Source organism: Engystomops pustulosus, chromosome 5 (assembly GCF_040894005.1).
Source record: "Engystomops pustulosus chromosome 5, aEngPut4.maternal, whole genome shotgun sequence".
NCBI classification, from domain to species: Eukaryota; Metazoa; Chordata; class Amphibia; order Anura; family Leptodactylidae; genus Engystomops; species Engystomops pustulosus.
This window is the reverse complement of record NC_092415.1, coordinates 2,549,003-2,575,024: the sequence shown is the minus strand read 5'-3', so window position 1 is coordinate 2,575,024 and position 26,022 is coordinate 2,549,003.

Below are 26,022 nucleotides of genomic sequence, written 5' to 3'. Positions count from 1 at the left end.
GGGATGTTGCATTACCCTTAAACATACAGACCCCTAAGAGAGAGATTTGTCTGCACTGATACATTGTAACAACAAGGAAACGCTCTACGAATCTACTGACAGTGGAGATCTAATAAAGGGTTAAGACCTGAAATTGTATTCGAAATACTAAAAAAGCCAAAATCTGCAGATATTACGGATGAGAAGGGGAGATGTTCTATGGCGCGGTGCCTCCATGTCACGAGGACTCGGTCTGTCAGCGCCGGAGGTTCTGATGCCTGATCCGGGGCTTTGATCCGACTGCAGTCCTGATCTCCAGGTGCTGAGGCTGCGGCTGTGCGATAATTGGAGGAGCGGAGGCTGCAGACTGCTGACACCTCGTGCTGCCTCCACAGCGCGGCGGCCCTACCTGCGCTCGCGGCCAGCGCTGCGCGGCTTCTGCTGATCCTTCCCTTCTCAGGGTCTGGTCCCCGGCTGGGAGTCTGGGTGGCTACAGTCTGCAATCTTACAGAAAAGTGCACTGTGTGTGAAATTCACCACCAGCGGCGACACGTGGCCGGCGACCACATGAATAGACCGCCAATCAATCCGATAAAGTCCGGAGCGTCTGCGAGGGAAAGCGGCAGCAGGAAACCGGAGCCACAGAGCTAGAGTTACAGCCGCTGCGCCTGCACATTAATAATTGACGCGTTTCTGTGATTGAGAGGTGACATCACTGCTTTCTGCTGCCAATTTCCCCCTTTAAAGATTGCGCTTGGCACAGAACAGCGGCAGAAGCTCGGAACCAGGTGCGAAATGTGCCGGCAGAGATAATCAATTATTACACGGAAGGTTTTATCTGCATCCGGAACTGTGCACACAGGAAGCAAAGAGGAGAGAAGAGAGAAAAGCTACAGGACTAACACCAGACATGGCAGGAGAGCGGAAAGAACATCCATCTCTAGTGATGGCGCCGCTGCTCTCTAGTAATGGATAGGCTGTATTCTCAGTGATGGCACCGCTGCTCTCTAGTGATGGATAGGCTGTATTCTCAGTGATGACACCGCTGCTCTCTAGTGATGGATAGGCTGTATTCTCAGTGATGGCGCCGCTGCTCTCTAGTGATGGATAGGCTGTATTCTCAGTGATGGCACCGCTGCTCTCTAGTGATGGATAGGCTGTATTCTCAGTGATGGCACCGCTGCTCTCTAGTGATGGATAGGCTGTATTCTCAGTGATGGCACCGCTGCTCTCTAGTGATGGATAGGCTGTATTCTCAGTGCTGGCGCCGCTGCTCTCTAGTGATGGATAGGCTGTATTCTCAGTGATGGCACCGCTGCTCTCTAGTGATGGATAGGCTGTATTCTCAGTGATGACACCGCTGCTCTCTAGTGATGGATAGGCTGTATTCTCAGTGATGGCACCGCTGCTCTCTAGTGATGGATAGGCTGTATTCTCAGTGATGGCACCGCTGCTCTCTAGTGATGGATAGGCTGTATTCTCAGTGATGGCACCGCTGCTCTCTAGTGATGGATAGGCTGTATTCTCAGTGATGGCACCGCTGCTCTCTAGTGATGGATAGGCTGTATTCTCAGTGATGGCACCGCTGCTCTCTAGTGATGGATAGGCTGTATTCTCAGTGATGGCACCGCTGCTCTCTAGTGATGGATAGGCTGTATTCTCAGTGATGGATAGGCTGTATTCTCAGTGATGGCACCGCTGCTCTCTAGTGATGGATAGGCTGTATTCTCAGTGATGGCACCGCTGCTCTCTAGTGAGGGATAGGCTGTATTCTCAGTGATGGCACCGCTGCTCTCTAGTGATGGATAGGCTGTATTCTCAGTGATGGCACCGCTGCTCTCTAGTGATGGATAGGCTGTATTCTCAGTGATGGCACCGCTGCTCTCTAGTGATGGATAGGCTGTATTCTCAGTGATGGCGCCGCTGCTCTCTAGTGATGGATAGGCTGTATTCTCAGTGATGTCACCGCTGCTCTCTAGTGATGGATAGGCTGTATTCTCAGTGATGGCACCGCTGCTCTCTAGTGATGGATAGGCTGTATTCTCAGTGATGGCACCGCTGCTCTCTAGTGATGGATAGGCTGTATTCTCAGTGATGGCACCGCTGCTCTCTAGTGATGGATAGGCTGTATTCTCAGTGATGGCACCGCTGCTCTCTAGTGATGGATAGGCTGTATTCTCAGTGATGGCACCGCTGCTCTCTAGTGATGGATAGGCTGTATTCTCAGTGATGGATAGGCTGTATTCTCAGTGATGGATAGGCTGTATTCTCAGTGATGGATAGGCTGTACACTGGGTGTCTATCCTGTAGGAGATCAGCCATCACATGGTTAATGGGCTCCTGGTACTCTCCCTCCTTGTCCTGTGATGGCGCCGCTGTCCTCGCTGATGTCCCGCTGGTTAGGGGCAGGTGACCAGGTCCAGATGTGGCGCTGTCATCCCGCGGACATGAAACAAATGAGGCTCCGCTCCTCCATATGGGGCGTCTGGCCGCCTGCACGCGCAGCATTTCCCTCATCTCACTGCTGGATACACACAATCCCAGCTGCCGCCTTGTATAGAGTCACCGGTCCGGGGTCCCCTGCGCCCCCATGTCCATGTACATGACCTGCTTCTAGGATTTTTATCGGACAGTTTCCATCTCTGTATGTGCCGGAGAGAGACGACAGAGGATGGGGGGTGCAGGGTCTGAGCAGCACAGAGTATTTCAGGAGAGGATATGCTGATCTCATGGGAGGTCACAGGCGCAGAGCCGCACGGCCCAATATACAGGGCAGATCCTGACGCTGACCCAGTATTATCCCCGCTTACTGGTGCTGTTATACCGGAAGGTTCTGCAATCCTGACAGCGTCTGCAGATCTCCCGCTAATACACAATAACATACAGAACCTTATTGGGCCCCCTTGTGGTTTTATAAGCATTGGGGGCACGTGGCGGGGCCTCTTTCCTTCTGCCCTCAGGACCGAGCGGTGTGAAGTCGCACACCCACCCTTGCCCTCAGGATAATTTTCGTTTTCAGGTGGTTTTCCGGTTTCGGGCTGTTCTCTGTCTTCCCTTCAGATGTCACAGCATTGGCGGATTGTCACATGCCCGAAGGCGAGATGAAGGGGCCACATGACGTCTGACGCCATTCAAGAAGAAGCGAAGGGCCCGGATGGGCATGAATTTTGTTCCAACTATTTTGCATTTTTTCTATTGGTTAATTAATTAATTAATTGTTTCTCTAAAAATAAACACTGTGCCCCCCCCCCCCCCACACACACAACAGGGAACACGGTGCGGTATACAGACGGTACCAGAACTTCTTTGTCAAGACACAAATTCAGCCTTGGCGTAGGCACATACAAAATACAAAATAAACCCTGCCCGGCCGGGCTCCGCCTAATACAACAGCAGCACCTGATTATACCTGTGACCCGCCCCTGTGCCCTGAACCTGTGACCCGCCCCTCTGGCCCTGCCCCTGTGCCCCGCCCCTGTGCCTTGAACCTGTGACCCGCCCCTCTGGCCCTGCCCCTGTGCCTTGCCCCTGTGACCTGCCCCTGTGCCCTGAACCTGTGACCCGCCCCTGTAACCTGCCCCTGTGACCTGCCCCTGTGACACGCCCCTGTGACACGCCCCTGTGACATGCCCCTGTGACCTGCACCTGTGCGCTACACAGAAACCCAGGAGCGAAGCCCGGATGGAGTAGACGTCCCACTACCAGCCTCCCCCTACTCCAGTACGGACATTACAGAGGTGTCTATGCTAGCGAGGCCAACATGGACCAATCAGACTATTCCTGCTTACTATATGCCTGCATTAACCCTTGGGTCACTGCAGACACATCCAGGGCTTTTACCACCTGCACTTTATCTGCCTGTAGGACAGATAGCGGCTCTCCCACACGACACCTCGCACTGTGTCACAGTATATATATATATGAGATGAGAACCCAGATTACTATATAGATATGGTCATAGGCCAAGCTCAAATGAATTGAAAGCCAAAAATCCTAATTGCATTCAGGTAACAGACTATTCACTTCTGTCCTGGTGACTCGGCAGTATGGGCCGGAGCTTCAGTACTATGTTCTGGACTGGGTGGCATGATCCTTCTATGTACAGTATTATGTGTAGCTGGATCAGCTTCAGCACATATGATCAGATCATCAGAACGTCTTTAAAAGCCTAAAATGTGAAGTAAACAAAAACAAGGTTAAAAAATATAATTTCCCGGCAGGAGGGGAGGCAAAAACGTAACAAGAGCTTCCACCCATCGGCTTCTCAGCTTCACTAGACCATTGTAACCCATCACTGGCCTGAGCGGTGGTCATATGTAATGGCCCGCTGGACGGGTCCCTTACCAACCTTGTACACTTCAAATATCCCTAAGATGTAGGTAAGTATGGCCCACCGGATCCTACACTCAAAGTGGTTTCTATATGAAATGACCTTTAATAATATATCCATTGGGGCTCAATGGATCCAGCAGCAAGTTCTCCGGCGTGGATTTGCGTCTGCCGGGTGTTGCTGCTGCCCCGAGGTCCGCCGGAGTTCACCTTCTTCTCCTCGGTGCATGTAAGTGCGTAATCTTGCGACACAATTTTTTTTAAATACTGCGTTTTTTCCGAATCCATGGGGTTTTCCGATAGCCACGCCCCCCGATTTCCGTCGCATGCAAGCCAGCACCGATGTGACACAATCTGATCGCGTGCGCCAAAAACCCGGGAGAATTCAAGGACAAATGGCGCAAAACGGCTATATTTGGGAAACACAGCGATTTGGCCCCTTAGTAAATGAGCCCCATTCTCTTTAATGATGTATATTAATTCTTTAGTATGGACGCAACCTCCTGGCTATAACTGGTAATTATAAGATATCTGCCTGGGAAGGGATAGTGTGTGCATTAACCAATGAAAAGTTGTAATTGATAATGCACATACAATAAGCATTCACACTCATGCACTTACAGTATACATACACACTCATGCACTTACAGTATACATACACACTCATGTATGTACAGTATACATACACACTAATCCATGTACATACAGTATACATACACACCAATCCATGTACAGTATACTTACACACTCATCCATGTACAGTATACATACACACCCATGCACATACAGTATACATACACACTAATCCATGTAAAGTATACATACACACCCATCCATGTACAGTATACATACACACTCATGCACATACAGTATACATACACACCCATGTACATGCAGTATACATACACACTCATGCACTTACAGTATACATACACACTAATCCATGTACAGTATACATATACACCCATCCACCTACAGTATACATACACACTCATGCACATACAGTATACATACACACCCATCCATGTACAGTATACATACACACCCATCCATGTACAGTATATACACACCCATGCACATACAGTATATATACAGCCATCCATGTACAGTGTACATACACACCCATCCATGTACAGTATACATACACACTCATGCACATACAGTAAACATATACACCCATCCATGTACAGTATCCATACACACTCATGCACATACAGTATACATACACACCCATCCATGTACAGTATACATACACACCCATCCATGTACAGTATATACACACTCATGCACATACAGTATACATACACACTCATGCACATACAGTATACATATACACCCATCCATGTACAGTATACATATACACCCATCCATGTACAGTATACATACACACCCATCCATGTACAGTATATACACACCCATGCACATACAGTATACATATACACCCATCCATGTACAGTATACATACACACTCATGCACATACAGTATACATATACACCCATCCATGTACAGTATCCATACACACTCATGCACATACAGTATACATACACACCCATCCATGTACAGTATACATACACACCCATCCATGTACAGTATATACACACCCATGCACATACAGTATACATATACACCCATCCATGTACAGTATACATATACACCCATCCATGTACAGTATATACACACCCATGCACATACAGTATACATATACACCCATCCATGTACAGTATCCATACACACTCATGCACATACAGTATACATACACACCCATCCATGTACAGTATACATATACACTCATGCACATACAGTATACATACACACCCATCCATGTACAGTATACATACACACCCATCCATGTACAGTATATACACACCCATGCACATACAGTATACATAAACACTTATGCACGTACAGTATACATACACACTTATCCATGTACAGCATACATACACACTCATGTACATGCAGTATACATACACACTCATGTACATACAGTATACATACACACCCATCCATGTACAGTATACATACACACCCATCCATGTACAGTATATACACACCCATGCACATACAGTATATATACACCCATGCACAAACAATATACATACACACCCATCCATGTACAGTATACATACACACTCATGCACATACAGTATACATACACACTCATGCACATACAGTATACATATACACCCATCCATGTACAGTATCCATACACACTCATGCACATACAGTATACATACACACTCATGCACATAGAGTATACATACACACCCATCCATGTACAGTATACATACACACCCATCCATGTACAGTATATACACACCCATGCACATACAGTATACATAAACACTCACGCACGTACAGTATACATACACACTTATCCATGTACAGCATACATACACACCCATGTACATGCAGTATACATACACACTCATGTACATACAGTATACATACACACCCATCCATGTACAGTATACATACACACACATCCATGTACAGTATATACACACCCATGCACATACAGTATATATACACCCATGCACATACAGTATACATACACACCCATCCATGTACAGTATACATACACACTCATGCACATACAGTATACAGACACACTCATGCACATACAGTATACATATACACCCATCCATGTACAGTATACATATACACCCATGTACATACAGTATACATACACACCCATCCATGTACAGTATACATACACACTCATGCACATACAGTATACAGACACACTCATGCACATACAGTATATATACACCCATGCACATACAGTATACATACACACCCATCCATGTACAGTATACATACACACTCATGCACAAACAGTATACATACACACTCATGAACATACAGTATACATATACACCCATCCATGTACAGTATCCATACACACTCATGCACATACAGTATACATACACACTCATGCACATAGAGTATACATACACATCCATCCATGTACAGTATACATATACACTCATGCACATACAGTATACATACACACCCATCCATGTACAGTATACATACACACCCATCCATGTACAGTATATACACACCCATGCACATACAGTATACATAAACACTCACGCACGTACAGTATACATACACACTTATCCATGTACAGCATACATACACACCCATGTACATGCAGTATACATACACACTCATGCACATACAGTATACAGACACACTCATGCACATACAGTATACATATACACACATCCATGTACAGTATATACACACCCATGCACATACAGTATATATACACCCATGCACATACAGTATACATACACACCCATCCATGTACAGTATACATACACACTCATGCACATACAGTATACAGACACACTCATGCACATACAGTATACATATACACCCATCCATGTACAGTATACATATACACCCATCCATGTACAGTATACATATACACCCATGTACATACAGTATACATACACACCCATCCATGTACAGTATACATACACACTCATGCACATACAGTATACATACACACCCATCCATGTACAGTATACATACACACCCATCCATGTACAGTATATACACACCCATGCACATACAGTATACATAAACACTCACGCACGTACAGTATACATACACACTTATCCATGTACAGCATACATACACACCCATGTACATGCAGTATACATACACACTCATGTACATACAGTATACATACACACCCATCCATGTATAGTATACATACACACACATCCATGTACAGTATATACACACCCATGCACATACAGTATATATACACCCATGCACATACAGTATACATACACACCCATCCATGTACAGTATACATACACACTCATGCACATACAGTATACAGACACACTCATGCACATACAGTATACATATACACCCATCCATGTACAGTATACATATACACCCATCCATGTACAGTATACATATACACCCATGTACATACAGTATACATACACACCCATCCATGTACAGTATACATACACACTCATGCACATACAGTATACAGACACACTCATGCACATACAGTATATATACACCCATGCACATACAGTATACATATACACCCATCCATGTACAGTATACATATACACCCATCCATGTACAGTATACATATACACCCATGTACATACAGTATACATACACACCCATCCATGTACAGTATACATACACACCCATCCATGTACAGTATATACACACCCATCCATGTACAGTATACATACACACCCATCCATGTACAGTATATACACACCCATGCACATACAGTATACATAAACACTCATGCACGTACAGTATACATATACACCCATCCATGTACAGTATACATACACACCCATGTACATGCAGTATACATACACACCCATCCATGTACAGTATACATACACACTTATCCATGTACAGCATACATACACACCCATGTACATACAGTATACATACACACTTATCCATGTACAGCATACATACACACCCATGTACATGCAGTATACATACACACTTATCCATGTACAGTATACATACACACCCATGTACATACAGTATACATACACACCCATCCATGTACAGTATACATACACACTCATCCATGTACAGTATACATACACACTCATGCACATACAGTATACATATACACCCATCCATGTACAGCATACATACACACCCATCCATGTACAGTATACATACACACCCATGTACATACAGTATACATACACACCCATGTACATACAGTATACTTACACACCCATCTATGTACAGTATACATACACACCCATCCATGTACAGTATACATACACACCCATGTACATACAGTATACATATACACCCATCCATGTACAGTATACATACACACCCATCCATGTACAGTATACATACACACCCATGTACATACAGTATACATACACACCCATGTACATACAGTATACATACACACCCATCCATGTACAGTATACATACACACCCATGTACATACAGTATACATATACACCCATCCATGTACAGTATACATACACACCCATCCATGTACAGTATACATACACACCCATGTACATACAGTATACATACACACCCATCCATGTACAGTATACATACACACCCATGTACATACAGTATACATATACACCCATGCACATACAGTATACATATACACCCATGCACATACAGTATATATACACCCATGCACATACAGTATACATACACACCCATGTACATACAGTATACATACACACCCATGTACAGTATACATACACACTCATGTACATACAGTATACATACACACCCATGTACATGCAGTATACATACACACTCATGCACTTACAGTATACATACACACTAATCCATGTACAGTATACATACACACCCATGTACATACAGTATACATACACACCCATCCATGTACAGTATACATACACACCCATGTACATACAGTATACATATACACCCATGCACATACAGTATACATATACACCCATGCACATACAGTATATATACACCCATGCACATACAGTATACATACACACCCATGTACATACAGTATACATACACACCCATGTACAGTATACATACACACTCATGTACATACAGTATACATACACACCCATGTACATGCAGTATACATACACACCCATGTACAGTATACACACACACTTATCCACGTACAGTATACACATTGTGCCTCCACACTATCACATCTCCTGCACCGTGCGCCGGACAGTAGATGTTGGTTTTGCGTCCTCGGGCCTCGCGTTCAGTTTCGCCGCGTTGTTGTGTTATCATTTGTTTTCCACTTCTGGTTATCCGGTCGCATTCCACTAAAAATGTAAAAATGAAATATTAGGACACAGATTACCAAATCCTCCTAAGAAAGTACGAGGAGGGGAGGGGGGGGGGGTAACGCCATAACGAGCGCCTCGCCTAATTATCCGGCGCAGGTTCCATTACTGTCACTCCTTCCATCCCTCTCCAATACAAAGCCATTAAGCATCTCCTGCGTCCCCTCCGCCGCGCCGCTCTTCATTATCTCCGAATGGGAAAAACCGCGCCATTTCCATAGATCACCAATACAGAGAGAGCGCCTCGTAAACAGGCAGGACGCTGATGGAGTTAATTAATACTGAGCCCTGGGTCCGCGGGAGAGACGCGGGGGACGGCGCGGGACGGCGCCCCATCTCAAGGTGCATCATTATCCCTATAGATCAGCGGGTATTTATCGCCCGGCGTCCGCTCGCGCCTCCGTCTGCGGTAATGAGGTGAGAACGTCCTGACAACATCCTCCATCATCACAATGATATTAGTATTAAATAGTCAATCAAATCATTTAAGGCGCCGGCGCAGGGGGCGGGGGATGGGGGGGGGGGTCATTTCTTTTATTCCTGCCCTTAAATAATAATAAAAAGATGAAGTCTTTCCATAATGGCGTCGCCTGTGGGCGCAGCGCCCCTCGCCCCGCGCTCCCCTCCCCCGCTGGCCATTAGCATCTCTCCTTGTCGCCGTGACAGTTACCTTTTATAATGAAATTATCAGGAATAATGGGGGCGCCGCGCGAGAATGCTGAGACGCTGGAAATGAAATGCTGCGCGCTTATGAATTTTGATAGTTAGTCAATACCTGCGCCTGTTTCAATTAAAAACCAGCAAAATAAATTGGGGTCTGATGGGCGACGTTTCAGAGCCCATAAAATCCCGGGCAGAGGGAGCGCAACGTCGCAAAACGCCACCGCCGCTTTATGTCCTTCATTACCACATGGAGAAGAAGAAGAACTTCTGGGACCGCACAATCACCCGGAGCATCCGGACCCGTCCGATAATCTGGGACTGCACAATCACCCGGAGCATCCGGACCCGTCCGATAATCTGGGACTGCACAATCACCCGGAGCATCCGTAACCGTCCGATAATCTGGGACTGCACAATCACCTGGAGCATCCGGACCCGTCCGATAATCTGGGACTGCACAATCACCTGGAGCATCCGGACCAGACCGATAATCTGGGACTGCACAATCACCCGGAGCATCCGTAACCGTCCGATAATCTGGGACTGCACAATCACCCGGAGCATCCGTAACCGTCCGATAATCTGGGACTGCACAATCACCCGGAGCATCCGGACCCGTCCGATAATCTGGGACTGCACAATCACCTGGAGCATCCGGACCCGTCCGATAATCTGGGTCTGCACAATCACCCGGAGCATCCGGACCCGTCCGATAATCTGGGACTGCACAATCACCCGGAGCATCCGGACCAGACCGATAATCTGGGACTGCACAATCACCCGGAGCATCCGGACCCGTCCGATAATCTGGGACTGCACAATCACCTGGAGCATCCGGACCCGTCCGATAATCTGGGACTGCACAATAACCCGGAGCATCCGGACCCGTCCGATAATCTGGGACTGCACAATCACCCGGAGCATCCGGACCCGTCCGATAATCTGGGACTGCACAATCACCCGGAGCATCCGGACCCGTCCGATAATCTGGGACTGCACAATCACCCGGAGCATCCGGACCCGTCCGATAATCTGGGACTGCACAATCACCCGGAGCATCCGGACCAGACCGATAATCTGGAATTTCAGAATCTAAGGAAATGGCGCAAGATTCTACAGGAAATGACATCTCAGCCCAAACCTTCCCCTTGTCTCATGTCCATAGGAGAAGACACAATAACCTGTAGAATGGACCCCGATAGTGCCGGACCCCCTGGAGTCCATCATGGCAGCCGTCAGTGTGACTGCAGGGGGCGCTATCCATGTACAGTCACCAGCATTGTTGTCGCCAAAAGGAAAACCACGTTGCAAAAAAATGAAGAAAAGGAATTTTTTTTGTAATCCTAGAAATACTTTAGAGGAAACTACCAGCAGGTGGCACCATACAGACTGCAGCCAGTGTTATGCATTGTCCCTGGAGAGATGTGTAATCAGACCTCACACTGCTGTGCTCTGTGCTCTCTGCAGCCAGTGTTATGTATTGTCCCTGGAGAGATGTGTAATCAGACCTCACACTGCTGTGCTCTGTTCTCTCTGCAGCCAGTGTTATGTATTGTCCCTGGAGAGATGTGTAATCAGACCTCACACTGCTGTGCTCTGTGCTCTCTGCAGCCAGTGCTATGTATTGTCCCTGGAGAGATGTGTAATCAGACCTCACACTGCTGTGCTCTGTGCTCTCTGCAGCCAGTGTTATATATTGTCCCTGGAGAGATGTGTAATCAGACCTCACACTGCTGTGCTCTGTGCTCTCTGCAGCCAGTGTTATGTATTGTCCCTGGAGAGATGTGTAATCAGACCTCACACTGCTGTGCTCTGTGCTCTCTGCAGCCAGTGTTATGTATTGTCCCTGGAGAGATGTGTAATCAGACCTCACACTGCTGTGCTCTGTGCTCTCTGCAGCCAGTGCTATGTATTGTCCCTGGAGAGATGTGTAATCAGACCTCACACTGCTGTGCTCTGTGCTCTCTGCAGCCAGTGTTATATATTGTCCCTGGAGAGATGTGTAATCAGACCTCACACTGCTGTGCTCTGTGCTCTCTGCAGCCAGTGTTATATATTGTCCCTGGAGAGATGTGTAATCAGACCTCACACTGCTGTGCTCTGTGCTCTCTGCAGCCAGTGTTATGTACTGTCCCTGGAGAGATGTGTAATCAGACCTCACACTGCTGTGCTCTGTGCTCTCTGCAGCCAGTGTTATGTATTGTCCCTGGAGAGATGTGTAATCAGACCTCACACTGCTGTGCTCTGTGCTCTCTGCAGCCAGTGTTATGTACTGTCCCTGGAGAGATGTGTAATCAGACCTCACACTGCTGTGCTCTGTGCTCTCTGCAGCCAGTGTTATGTATTGTCCCTGGAGAGATGTGTAATCAGACCTCACACTGCTGTGCTCTGTGCTCTCTGCAGCCAGTGTTATGTATTGTCCCTGGAGAGATGTGCAGTCAGACCTCACACTGCTGTGCTCTGTGCTCTCTGCAGCCAGTGTTATGTATTGTCCCTGGAGAGATGTGTTATCAGACCTCACACTGCTGTGCTCTGTGCTCTCTGCAGCCAGTGTTATGTATTGTCCCTGGAGAGATGTGTAATCAGACCTCACACTGCTGTGCTCTGTGCTCTCTGCAGCCAGTGCTATGTATTGTCCCTGGAGAGATGTGCAGTCAGACCTCACACTGCTGTGCTCTGTGCTCTCTGCAGCCAGTGTTATGTATTGTCCCTGGAGAGATGTGTAATCAGACCTCACACTGCTGTGCTCTGTGCTCTCTGCAGCCAGTGTTATGCATTGTCCCTGGAGAGACGGGTAATCAGACCTCACACTGCTGTGCTCTGTGCTCTCTGCAGCCAGTGCTATGTATTGTCCCCGGAGAGATGTGTAATCATACCTCACACTGCTGTGCTCTGTGCTCTCTGCAGCCAGTGTTATGTATTGTCCCTGGAGAGACGGGTAATCAGACCTCACACTGCTGTGCTCTGTGCTCTCTGCAGCCAGTGCTATGTATTGTCCCCGGAGAGATGTGTAATCATACCTCACACTGCTGTGTTCTGTGCTCTCTGCAGCCAGTGTTATGTATTATCCCTGGAGAAATGTGTAATCAGACCTCACACTGCTGTGCTCTGTGCTCTCTGCAGCCAGTGCTATGTATTGTCCCTGGAGAGATGTGTAATCAGACCTCACACTGCTGTGCTCTGTGCTCTCTGCAGCCAGTGTTATGTATTGTCCCAGGAGAGATGTGTAATCAGACCTCACACTGCTGTGCTCTGTGCTCTCTGCAGCCAGTGTTATGTATTGTCCCTGGAGAGATGTGTAATCATACCTCACACTGCTGTGCTCTGTGCTCTCTGCAGCTAGTGTTATGTATTGTCCCTGGAGAAATGTGTAATCAGACCTTTGTATAAGATTTAGTAGCAGCGAGACTATTATATATGGATTTATATTCCAGGATTGTAGCTTCCCTCACACTGCTGTGTTCTGTGCTCCCTGCAGCCAGCCAGAACACTCGGTCATCAGTGTCCTGGTCATCCCACCCGTCACCAACAACTACCCCAGGGCCGGATCCTTTATAGAAACTATACAACAGTATATGATGTGGTCTGTATACATTGTTTCATCGCGGTCTATATACATTGTTACATCGTGCTCTGTATACATTGTTGCATCGTGGTCTGTATACATTGTTGCATCGTGCTCTGTATACATTGTTGCATAGTGCTCTGTATACATTGTTACATCGTGGTCTGTATACATTGTTACATCGTGGTCTGTATACATTGTTACATTGTGCTCTGTATACATTGTTGCATAGTGCTCTGTATACATTGTTGCATCGTGCTCTGTATACATTGTTGCATAGTGCTCTGTATACATTGTTGCATCGTGGTCTGTATACATTGTTGCATCGTGGTCTGTATACATTGTTGCATCGTGCTCTGTATACATTGTTGCATCGTGGTCTGTATACATTGTTACATCGTGGTCTGTATACATTGTTACATCGTGGTCTGTATACATTGTTACATCGTGCTCTGTATACATTGTTGCATCGTGCTCTGTATACATTGTTACATCGTGCTCTGTATACATTGTTGCATCGTGCTCTGTATACATTGTTACATAGTGCTCTGTATACATTGTTACATCGTGCTCTGTATACATTGTTACATCGTGGTCTGTATACATTGTTCCATCGTGCTCTGTATACATTGTTACATCGTGCTCTGTATACATTGTTACATCGTGGTCTGTATACATTGTTCCATCGTGCTCTGTATACATTGTTACATCGTGCTCTGTATACATTGTTACATCGTGGTCTGTATACATTGTTACATCCTGGTCTCCACCTCCGCAGGTGATTGTTATCTTTACTACCAATTGATAGAATGTATTTTGAAAAACAAATTAAAACTATTGTTTAAATAAAAAGGATTCAATAAAGTGATGTAACCGACCCGTGTGACCCGTGTGACCTGTGTGACCCGTGTGACCCATGTCAGGTGCATTTCCACCACCTCCCAGGAGTATGTGTCTCTGTGTAGGGGACAGGGTGCCCGTGATGGTGACAGCCATCCTGGTCAGGTGGTGGCTACTCCTCCAATTACATCTCAGCTCACAGAAACAGAGTGTAACACATGTGATTGGCTGACACATATGATATCACACAAAACACTTAACTCCTGCCTTACCAGGCAGGTCCTACCACTGCAGTGTTCCCCTGTGTTATCTATGGACTATGTAGTGACATGCTGTGGGGCTAATCAGACCCTACACAGGCTGCAAGCTACATGGTGGGATGTATTCGCAAACACAGCTCTGCCTTGCATCGGCGAGGGTGTTGCATACCCCCGGGGCAATTGAAAGAGCCGCCCTCGGCTCGACTACGGACTGCTTGGGGCGCAGAGGTAGATAGGGGCACTTCTGCGAAGTGCAGCCTACATGATCTATAGGGACAAACCGCCCATGGTCCTGGAGACAGGCACCTGGGTTGGTGTCGGACTAAGACAAGGACATGTGACGTGTGACAGTTGGTTGCTGACGCCATTAAACCAAACTGTACAGTAGGAAAGGCGTGGTGTCATGTACTGTAATCCACTCCTTGCACCAGGGCCTGTATATTTGTTATATAAACACTTCTTCCCTAGCAACAAAGATATAGTGTGTATATGCATTACATTGGCATATGTGACACAATGAGACATTATACAAATGTATAAGTACCTGCCAACTGACATTCTTACCCTTGTATGAGTGGCATCCAGGTGCTAACTCTGTAACACCCCCGGTCCCCTAAGGACCCGCAGTTTACGGACTACCCCCACTTACAAAACTTCGGTTTGAGGCATAAGATTGCGGTCAGGGTTTTACATAGAGAAGGTCCGACACAGCCACACTACAAAAGGTTATAAAAGGTTAGTGCAAACTACTGACATAAATTGACAGTGTGCAAACATTTTGTAAACTCTCATTGGCTTAGGAGCCCAATGGGTACACATCTTATAACGTTACAAACGTTACAGAGGTAGGCTACTCAGGGTAGCAGAATAAAATGTCTCTTTACCTGAAAAGGAAAAGGCATAAAAGTGCAAGCATAATGTCCATACCTAAAAGGAAGGCATTAAGTGCAATATAATAAGTCAATGAGGTAGCAACTTTTCCTTGGAGTATCTGGCAAAAGTCTCACAGAAGGTCTTTAATAGCAAAGTCCATCTTCTGGGTAGAGCCCTTGATGTGGGGAAAAGTGCAATAAAAGAAGCAAAGGGTCTCCTCTTTGTGTAGAGGGACAGAGTCCTTTATAGGAATCTCTGCTGTGGCAGAGGAAGGGGTGCTATCATAGCACATGACAGTGGGCAGTTCAAGGAGAGTCTCTTGACTGAGATAAGTAAGGGTGAGAGTCCCAGGAAGGTCTCTGGCTCATGTGGAATAGCGGGCGCTCAGCCCAAATGGGATAGCAGTAATAATATTTACAATATGTACAATAAGCACAGTACCTGGTGAGGCTTTCAGCCCATCAGGGGTTACTCAGTATCTTCTTCGGTGGTAAGTACTTCGGTGTCAGAAAAGCATACCTGCCTCCTTCTTCTATGTGACACCAGTTGATACTCCTGCAGGTACGCAGGAGCTTTACCTTTTGTCTCCCTTTGAGACCTCCGAAGTTCCGGCTGGGAGAAGATAACAACCTCCTCATCATCTTCCTCTGAGTCGGGCGCTGGAGTCGGAGTCTCAGCTGCCTCTGATGCCTCAGGGGCTGCAGACTCTGGAGCCGGATCATCCTCCACAGGTAGCAGTATTGGAGACTGCGGTGGGGATGATGGTCTCTCTGGGTTACATCTTACTGGAGTGGAAACAACAAAACAGAGTTGAGGCACAGTCACAAGTTCTAAGAAACTGGGGGTAGGTGAACACAAGGAGGTCTGTAAGTTGGGGGTCGAGGTGAGAGGTGTGGACATCGGGGCAAAAGGACGAAGACATCTCTTCAGCCGGTTCCTATGTACCCGGAGTAGTGGACGGTCTCCTCTTGAAATCTCATAGACTTCAGGGGAGAGACTGTCCCTAACTAGGTATGGCTCACGCTCCCAACGCCCATCTAGCTTACTGGTGGGATGGTTGTTGCGCAGCCACACTCAATCTCCTGGGGCAAGAGGCTCAGCACAGGCATTACGATCAAAGTCCCTTTTTTGTTTCTCTCGGACCTCTTCCAACCGCAGATCCACAACTTCTCTGGCATTCACCAGGCGCCTCTTGTGTTCGTGAACCCAGTCAGTCTGGGGGAGCAAAGACTGGGAATCAGGGCACTCCATGTCCCAGGTCATATCAGCAGGGAGATGGCCGTGTCTCCCGAACATCAGATAATATGGGGTGTATCCTGTGGAGCAATGAGTGGTATTGTTGTACAGGTACACTAATTCGGGCAACAGTTTTGGCCAGTCATCCCTTTTTGCAGGGGTCAGAGTCCTCAGCATGTTGATTAGAGTCTGATTCATCTTTTCGCAAAGCCCGTTGCCTTGGGGATGATAGGCTGTGGTCCTCAGCTTTCTACAGCCATATAGAGTGCACAGTTCTTGAAAGACATGGGACTCAAATGCTGTTCCTTGGTCCGTAAGGATCTGGTCCGGACAGCCATAGGGGAGGATGAAGCTCTTCCACAGGGCCACTGTGGTGGTTCTTGCAGACAGGTCTCTGACAGGTACTGCAACCACAAATTTGGTATAGTGGTCGATGATCGTGAGAGCATAAGTGTGACCGGATCTGCTGGGCTCCAACTTCACATGATCCAATGCCAGGATCTCTAAGGGCCGTTGGCTCACAATGGGATGTAGAGGGGCCCTTTGATTGTGTGGCTCTCCTCGAGCGATGGCGCAGGCTGGGCATTCCCGACACCAGGCTTCGATGTCGGGCTTCATGTTGACCCAGTAGAAGCGCCTTCGGAGGGTGGCTTCAGTCTTCTGAGCGCCAAAGTGTCCGGACTGGTACATATCCAGTACTATCTTGGCGTCCCTCCTGGGAATCACAATTTGATACAGCCGGTCATAAGTGATAGGGTCCAGAGTTCTTCTCTTTAGCAGACCCTGATGCATGTTCAGAGTCTTTCTCTGACGCCACAATTGAGACAGTTCTCCATCAGCTCTTCTGCGGCGGATTCTTTCAGGTACTCGCCCACTAGAGAGATAGTCCATTACTTCTCCTATGGCACGGCTATCAGCCTGAAGACTTATCCAGAGGTCCTTTTCCGCAGGGGGCTCTGAATCTTCTTGAGGAGTAGCTGGCGCTGCCTCTGACGGTAAGGAGTAAACTCTCTGGGCATCTTGACGCACAAACCGGGCATAGAACGCTGGCATCTCGACATCTTCCCACTGAGCATCCGTGGAGGGTCCCTCCCACTGGTCAGGGAGACGGGACAGAGCGTCGGCGTTGTCATTGGTCTTACCAGCCCGGCACTTGATAGTAAAGTTGAAGTTGGCAAGTCTGGAGGCCCACCGTTGTTCCAGTGCTCCAAGACAAGCGGTGTTCAGATGCGCCAAGGGATTATTGTCTGTGAAGACAGTGAAGAAGGATGCAGCCAGGTAGTCCTTGAACTTTTCGGTCACAGCCCAGACTAACGCCAGAAACTCCAACTTGAAGGAACTGTAGTTCTGGTTGTTTTGCTCCGGTTCTCGGAGGGAACGGCTGGCGTAGGCTATGACCCTTTCAGTTCCGTTTTGGAGCTGGGATAGTACAGCCCCTAGGCCTTGCTTGCTGGCATTGGTGTATAGGGTGAAAGGCAGATTGTAGTCTGGATATCCCAACACCGGAGGCTCAGTCAACCGTTGCTTGAGCATCTGGAAGGCAGCTTGTCGTTCGGCTGTCCACTCAATGGATACTCGGGAACGTTGGCTCTCTTTTGGCAGGCCCCTTAGGAGTTCTTGCAGGGGAGCCGCCAGCTGGGCAAACTTTGGGATAAAACGCCTGTGATAACTGGCAAATCCCAGGAAGCTTTTGATGTCCTGTATGGTTGATGGGGTAGGCCTGTCGTGAACAGCTGCAATCTTCTCTGGATCTGGCTCAATTCCATGAGCGCTCACCACATGTCCCAGGTACTTGACGCTAGGTTGTAGCAGGTGGCACTTGGATGGCTTGACCTCCAACCCATGTTGGGTCAGGATTTGGAAGACTTCAGCCAGATGGTGGAGGTGGTCTTCATAAGTCTTGGAGTAGATGATGATGTCGTCTAAATATAGAAGGACGGTCTCGAAGTTGCGATGACCCAAACATCTCTCCATCAGCCGTTGAAATGTGCCTGGGGCGTTGCATAGCCCGAATGGCATGTTGTTGAACTCGAACAGGCCCATTGGGGTGGTGAAAGCCGTCTTCTCTCTGTCTTTCGGCACCATGGCCACTTGCCAGTAGCCACTGGTCAGGTCCAGGGTAGAGAAGTAGGCAGCTCACCCAGGGGCTGCGAGGGATTCCTCGATTCGAGGCAGAGGATAGGCATCCTTGTGGGTGATATTGTTGATCTTCCTATAGTCGACACAGAATCGAAGGGTTCCATCCTTCTTTTTCACAAGGACCAGCGGGGCAGCCCATGGGCTGTGACTTTCCTGGATAACGTTGGCTGTCTTCATCTCTTGTACCAGCTTCTTCACCTCTTGGTAGCGGGCTGGAGGTATGGGCCGGTTCCTTGATAGGAGGATGAGAGCCAGTAGGGATGGTATGTTGGATCAGGGTAGTCTGCCCAAAATCCAGTGGGTGTTTGCTGAAGGCCTGATGGTGCTTCATAACGACATCCAGGACACCTTGTACTTGGTCTGCAAGAGTAAAATCGTCGTCTCCAATATTGAGCTCAAGCCACCAGGATTGCTCGGCAGTCTCACCTTCAGCACTTTGCTTCACTTCCAGCTGTTGGGAGGCAGACAGAGAGGTTTCCACCAAGTCTTCAGGATGGACGCCGAAGAGAGTGGCTACGGCTTGGTACTTTCTCAGATCCACTGGGGAGTCTCCCACATTTAGTAGTCGAATGGGTACTTGTCCTCGGGATACAGTGACTAGGCTCCTGGCGGCTAGAATGGGCAGGTCTTCATCAGCTGGTAGAGGTTCTACTATCGCCTGGTAGTCTTGACCTTGGACGCCCATGCAGGCTCGACACCATACTAACGTCTCAGTCCCAGGTTGAAGGCGGACAGGTTGGGGATCCTTGGTCCGGGCTCTGCAGATTTCACCATTAGGGCCAGCAAACTTCTGTTGCGTCGCTAGAACCTGCATAGTCTCCTGAATTACCTTCCGGGAACCGTTGGGCACTGTTGGCAAGGAGTCGTGGAGAGCCTTCAGCTCTTCAGGGTAGCAGTTGCGGAGGACATTGGTACCCAGTACCAGAGAGAAGTTACCGTTTTCGGGCACTCGTGTCACCACTGCGCCCTGTCTGGTTAACTCAGTGGGGGTCATTTACTAAGGGCCCGATTCGCGTTTTCCCGACGTGTTACCCGAATATTTCCGATTTGCGCCGCTTGTACATGAATTGCCCCGGGTTTTTGGTGCACGCGATCGGATTGTGGCGCATTGGGGCCGGCATGCGCGCGACAGAAATCGGGGGGGCGTGGCCTAACGAAAACCCGACGTATTCGGAAAAACCGCCGCATTTAAAATCCGAAAATGTGTCGCTTGGGGAGCGCTCACCTTCACCTTCTATGGGATGGTGCATTCCGGGGCGTTAAGATTATTTTCGGCGCTGCAGCGCCACCTGGTGGACGGCGGAGGAACTACCATCTTAAATCCCAGCCGGACCCGAATCCTGTGCAGAGAACGCGCCACTGGATCGCGAATGGGCCGGGTAAGTAAATGTGCCCCAGTTTCTCCAATGGTGAGTGTGGGCTCCCAGTAGCCGCGGATGGGTACGGGTTTTCCATTCGTAGCAATAATGTTCAAGTAAGCCTTGGGAGGCTGGACTAAGGATGCTCCTCCTCGGAATTTCTCGATGGCAGCACTCCGGAGGGTGGTCACTTGAGAGCCGGTATCAATTAAGGCCGGTAGGGTAACTCCGTTGATGGTTACATGAACCTTGGGGCGAGTCCCCACGAACCTGGGCATCCAGTTGGCATCTCGGGGACTTACAGGTTCTTCCCTTGGAGGTTGTCCCTTAGCTCCAAGGGTTTGTCGTTTAACTGACGACATCCATCCTCTTCATGCCCATATTTATGGCAGTAGCTGCACCGCTGACGGGGTTCCTTCTGACTCCAGGTGCTTAACGACTTCGCTTCTCTTGGGGCGCTGTTTGGCCAGGGAGTCACGAGTGGTAGCTGACCGTACAGAGTTTTCTGGAGGTTTCCTCCTCATGGCGGAGACAGTCACTTCCAACTGGGTCAACCGATCGAGGGTGTCCGCCAGATTAGGGACCTGTCCTGCTAAGCCAGCAACTTCCGTAGCCGCAGGAGTAGGTGATGTCGACTGCATTGGATGGCAAGCTAGAGCAGATTCCTCCATTTCCACGGATTCAGGCTCTTTCTGCGGTCCAGTAGGCAGTCGGTCCCCTAATATGTCAATGGCAATTTCCTTAAACTCAAGAAAGGAGGCCTGGGCATGTTGAGAAGAGATGATCTTTAGTTGACACCTTTGATTTCTATCAACAAGTCCATTAATGAATTGTTCCCTCAGGGTTTGGTCAGAGGTTTCAGCGTCTTTGGGCTCAAGACGGGTTATGGCCTTCCATGTCTCCTGTAGGGAGAGGGCAAAGTCTCGGAGGGACTCTTGGGGCTTCTGTCTTCTTCTGTCCCGAAGAATTGCTGCTTCAACTCTGAGGCAGTACACTTGTCAAAGGTGTTGCGCAGCCTATCAAGAATTTGGACCACATTCTGACGCTGTTCTCGGGGCCAAGACTTGACTTCCCAGAGAGCGGGTCCTTTCAACTGCCCGGTTAGGATGCCCACTTTCTGTTCCTCTGAGAACGGGTACAGGGCGAAGGTGGCTAACAACTTGTCTCTGAATTCAGGGAGAGTGTGTGTGATTCTCCCTCGTAGTGGGGTAACCAGGGGGCCCCCAGATAGTAGGGCATAGTCAGAGGCATCATGGTGGGGGTCACAGGGACACTAGTTGTAGCAGGGCTGAAGGGACTCTCTGGAGGACTTAACATGCTCCGGTACCCTGAGGAGGGACCAGGGGACGGGACTTGCTCCAGTCCCGTATCTTCGTCCTGAGCGGACATGACTGGCCTAGCTGAGGGAAGTCTGCAGGGTTACACAATGTCCGTTGCTATGGGCGATGGCTAGAATGGGACGTGGGCACTTTAAGACACAGTCACTATTCCCTGGGAGGTTTGCCAATAACCTCGCGTCGGAAACAATCTCTACCCCCCTTTAACTTCCCCAGCGGTACTCACTCAGGATCAGCCGCGGTGACAGGACAGCTCCGGTGCATGAAAGACTCCGTTCCCGATGTCCGGCAGGCAGCAGGGGCTCGGTGATGCTCAGCGGTGTTCTCCACCAGTCACAGGACACGTGCGCCGGAACTTCGGATGAGGCGCACGCTGCTGGCAGGCTTCAGACGAGGCCTGCGCCAAAATCCAAGATGGCCGATTAACCATCTTCGTTGGTTTCAGGCGAGGCCCACGCTCCAGCTCCTCCTCCACGGTACTAGGGGGCGGAGCCTAGTGACAACTCTGGAGTTCCCGCCAGTGAGGATTTGTTGGGCTGGAAGCGCCGGATGTAGCAGAGCTGACAAAGTTCTTTGCTCGACAGCACGTGGCAGCAGTAACACAGTTCAAAGTAGTAATGCACACAATCACTTGGGCCTAAACCCGGATGGCAGCAGGGTTAGGCAGCACAGTCTTTGTAAAAAAGTACAGTCTATAGTGCCAGAATAAGGCACAGAAGTATATATCCTGTTCGTGACGCCACTTGCAACACCGCCCACCGGGGCCTAGCCTTTTCTTGGGGCCTGGAGTCAGCCGGGGCCCGCAGTACCTGAGTGGCTGGCGGTTGCGGCCTAGGCACGCTAGTGTCACGGTGCTTGGTCTGGGAAACTGGAGGGCTGTCCTACAGCCTGGCAGGTCTCCAGCAGGGTGGTGTTGGCAAGAAATGATGAGGGAGAGGCTGCTATAGCGGTTCTACCTGGGGCAACCCTTTGGGGTCTGGAATATGAGTCCCAGTGTGGTGGATAGGGTGCCCGTGATGGTGACAGCCGTAGTAGCAGGGACCAGACGGAGGCAGACGTTGAACAAAAATAACTTACAGTTCTTTGTTGTAACCGACAGGAACATTAGCAACGTGCCTTAACAGGATGGTGGAGTGCTGGAGATGTAGTTGGAGGGAGCCACAGGAGTAGATCACCAGCCTGGATGCAAGGGCAGGCTGGTAGATAGCTGTGTCCTAGTAGGATGCTTCAGCTTGTCCTGGGTTGCTTCAGATATCACCCTGGAAGGTAGGATGATACCCCTTTCCTCACTAACTAGCTATTAGCTCCACTCTTCAGGCAGGGAGCTGGGCTCTCCTGCTCTTGGTCTGGTGTGCTAGCTGTACTGACTCTTCTGAGTCTCTAATCTGAGAGAGTGAACTCTCTCCTCACACTCTGGACTCTCTTCTGAGAGAGAACTGACTTCTAGAAGTTTCCTGACCAGAGGTTTTGTTACTCCCCCTGGTCAGGTGGTGGCTACTCCTCCAATTACATCTCAGCTCACAGAAACAGAGTGTAACACATGTGATTGGCTGACACATATGACATCACACAAAACACTTAACTCCTGCCTTACCAGGCAGGATCTACCACTGCAGTGTTTCTCTGTGTTATCTAAGGACTATGTAGTGACATGCTGTGGGGATAATCAGACCCTACACAGGCTGCAAGCTACATGGTGGGACGTATTCGTAAACACAGCTCTGCCTTGCATCGGCGAGTGTGTTGCAGAGGCATCTCCCAGAGCACAAGCCATCATCCATAACTGGATGGAGTAAAGGACAACTACCCTCCCAATACATGGCTCAACGGTATACTGACCCCCAGAGAGGAGGCGCAGGGTCACTGGACTAGCCCCAGATCCACAGCTCAGGGGAAAATCTGTCCACGGATGACAATTAGTCGTGTCCTCCACAAACCTGCAAGAAGAAGCCATTACTGAAAGCCAGAAGACGTCCCGTCCGGTCATATGTAGGGGAAGAGCAAGAATATGGAAGAGGCCGCAACTAATACACCAAACCCTGCACCCCCCTGACCAGCCCCTGTGATACCTGGGGGGCACTTCATGTGGGGGGAGGAAGAGCTCCAGTCGGGAATGGGAGATGCTGAGATCTCATGGGAAGATGGATGGAGGAAGATGGATGGAGGAAGATGGATGGGGGAAGATGGATGGAGGAAGATGGATGGAGGAAGATGGATGGAGGAAGATGGATGGGGGAAGATGGATGGGGGAAGATGGATGGAGGAAGATGGATGGGGGAAGTCCTGGTGGAGGCTGCAGTAGACCTGAGCTTGGGGTCAGGTTCACCTTGCAGCTGAGGGGTGAAGGAGCAGCCGTGTCCTTGAGGACACCCATGGATACACCTGAGCTCAGACCACGTCTACCCTGCAGGCAGAGATGACAGATAGCGGAGTGCGGGGTGACCCTCGTGTCTGGACCAGGGGCTGGTGATAAGGGAACATGGATGAGGAGGGAGGAGGACATGGCGGCCTGATCCCAGATAGCGGAAGCTCTGAGAGACTCGCCGCATGTTGTGTCTAGACTGAGAGGAAACTTATCACAAAGTGATGGGACGAAGGGAACCTGACACCAGAGATAACCAGGGGCGGCAGGGCAAGTGTTTGGGTGCAGAACATTCATAGAGGACTCAATCCTAGGGAATAATACATCCATAATAATAGATCCATGACAGACGGGACCTCATAACCAGGGAAATCATGTCCACACATTCACCGACTGATAAAGATGAGGGAATAGACTCCGATATCAGCCTCAAATTCAAAAAATATTTAGATTCCAGTAAATTTGGAATTTTTGGAATATGTTTTAAATGTGTCAGGAGGAAAATCAGCGTCTGCAGCAGTCACCGAGCCAGTCATCGGCACCGCACTTACTATTACTGGTACTACCACTGTCCCCCCCTCATCCTCATAGACTGTAAGCTCTTGTGTCACTCCTCATCCTCATAGACTGTAAGCTCTTGTGTCACCCTCATCCTCATAGACTGTAAGCTCTTGTGTCACCCCTTCATCCTCATAGACTGTAAGCTCTTGTGTCCCCCCTCATCCTCATAGACTGTAAGCTCTTGTGTCACCCCCTCATCCTCATAGACTGTAAGCTCTTGTGTCACCCCTCATCCTCATAGACTGTAAGCTCTTGTGTCCCCCTTCATCCTCATAGACTGTAAGCTCTTGTGTCACCCCTCATCCTCATAGACTGTAAGCTCTTGTGTCACCCCTCATCCTCATAGACTGTAAGCTCTTGTGTCCCTCCTCATCCTCATAGACTGTAAGCTCTTGTGTCCCTCCTCATCCTCATAGACTGTAAGCTCTTGTGTCACCCCCTCATCCTCATAGACTGTAAGCTCTTGTGTCCTCCCTCATCCTCATAGACTGTAAGCTCTTGTGTCACCTCCTCATCCTCATAGACTGTAAGCTCTTGTGTCACCTCCTCATCCTCATAGACTGTAAGCTCTTGTGTCCTCCTCCTCATAGACTGTAAGCTCTTGTGTCATCCCCTCATCCTCATAGACTGTAAGCTCTTGTGTCACCACCTCATCCTCATAGACTGTAAGCTCTTGTGT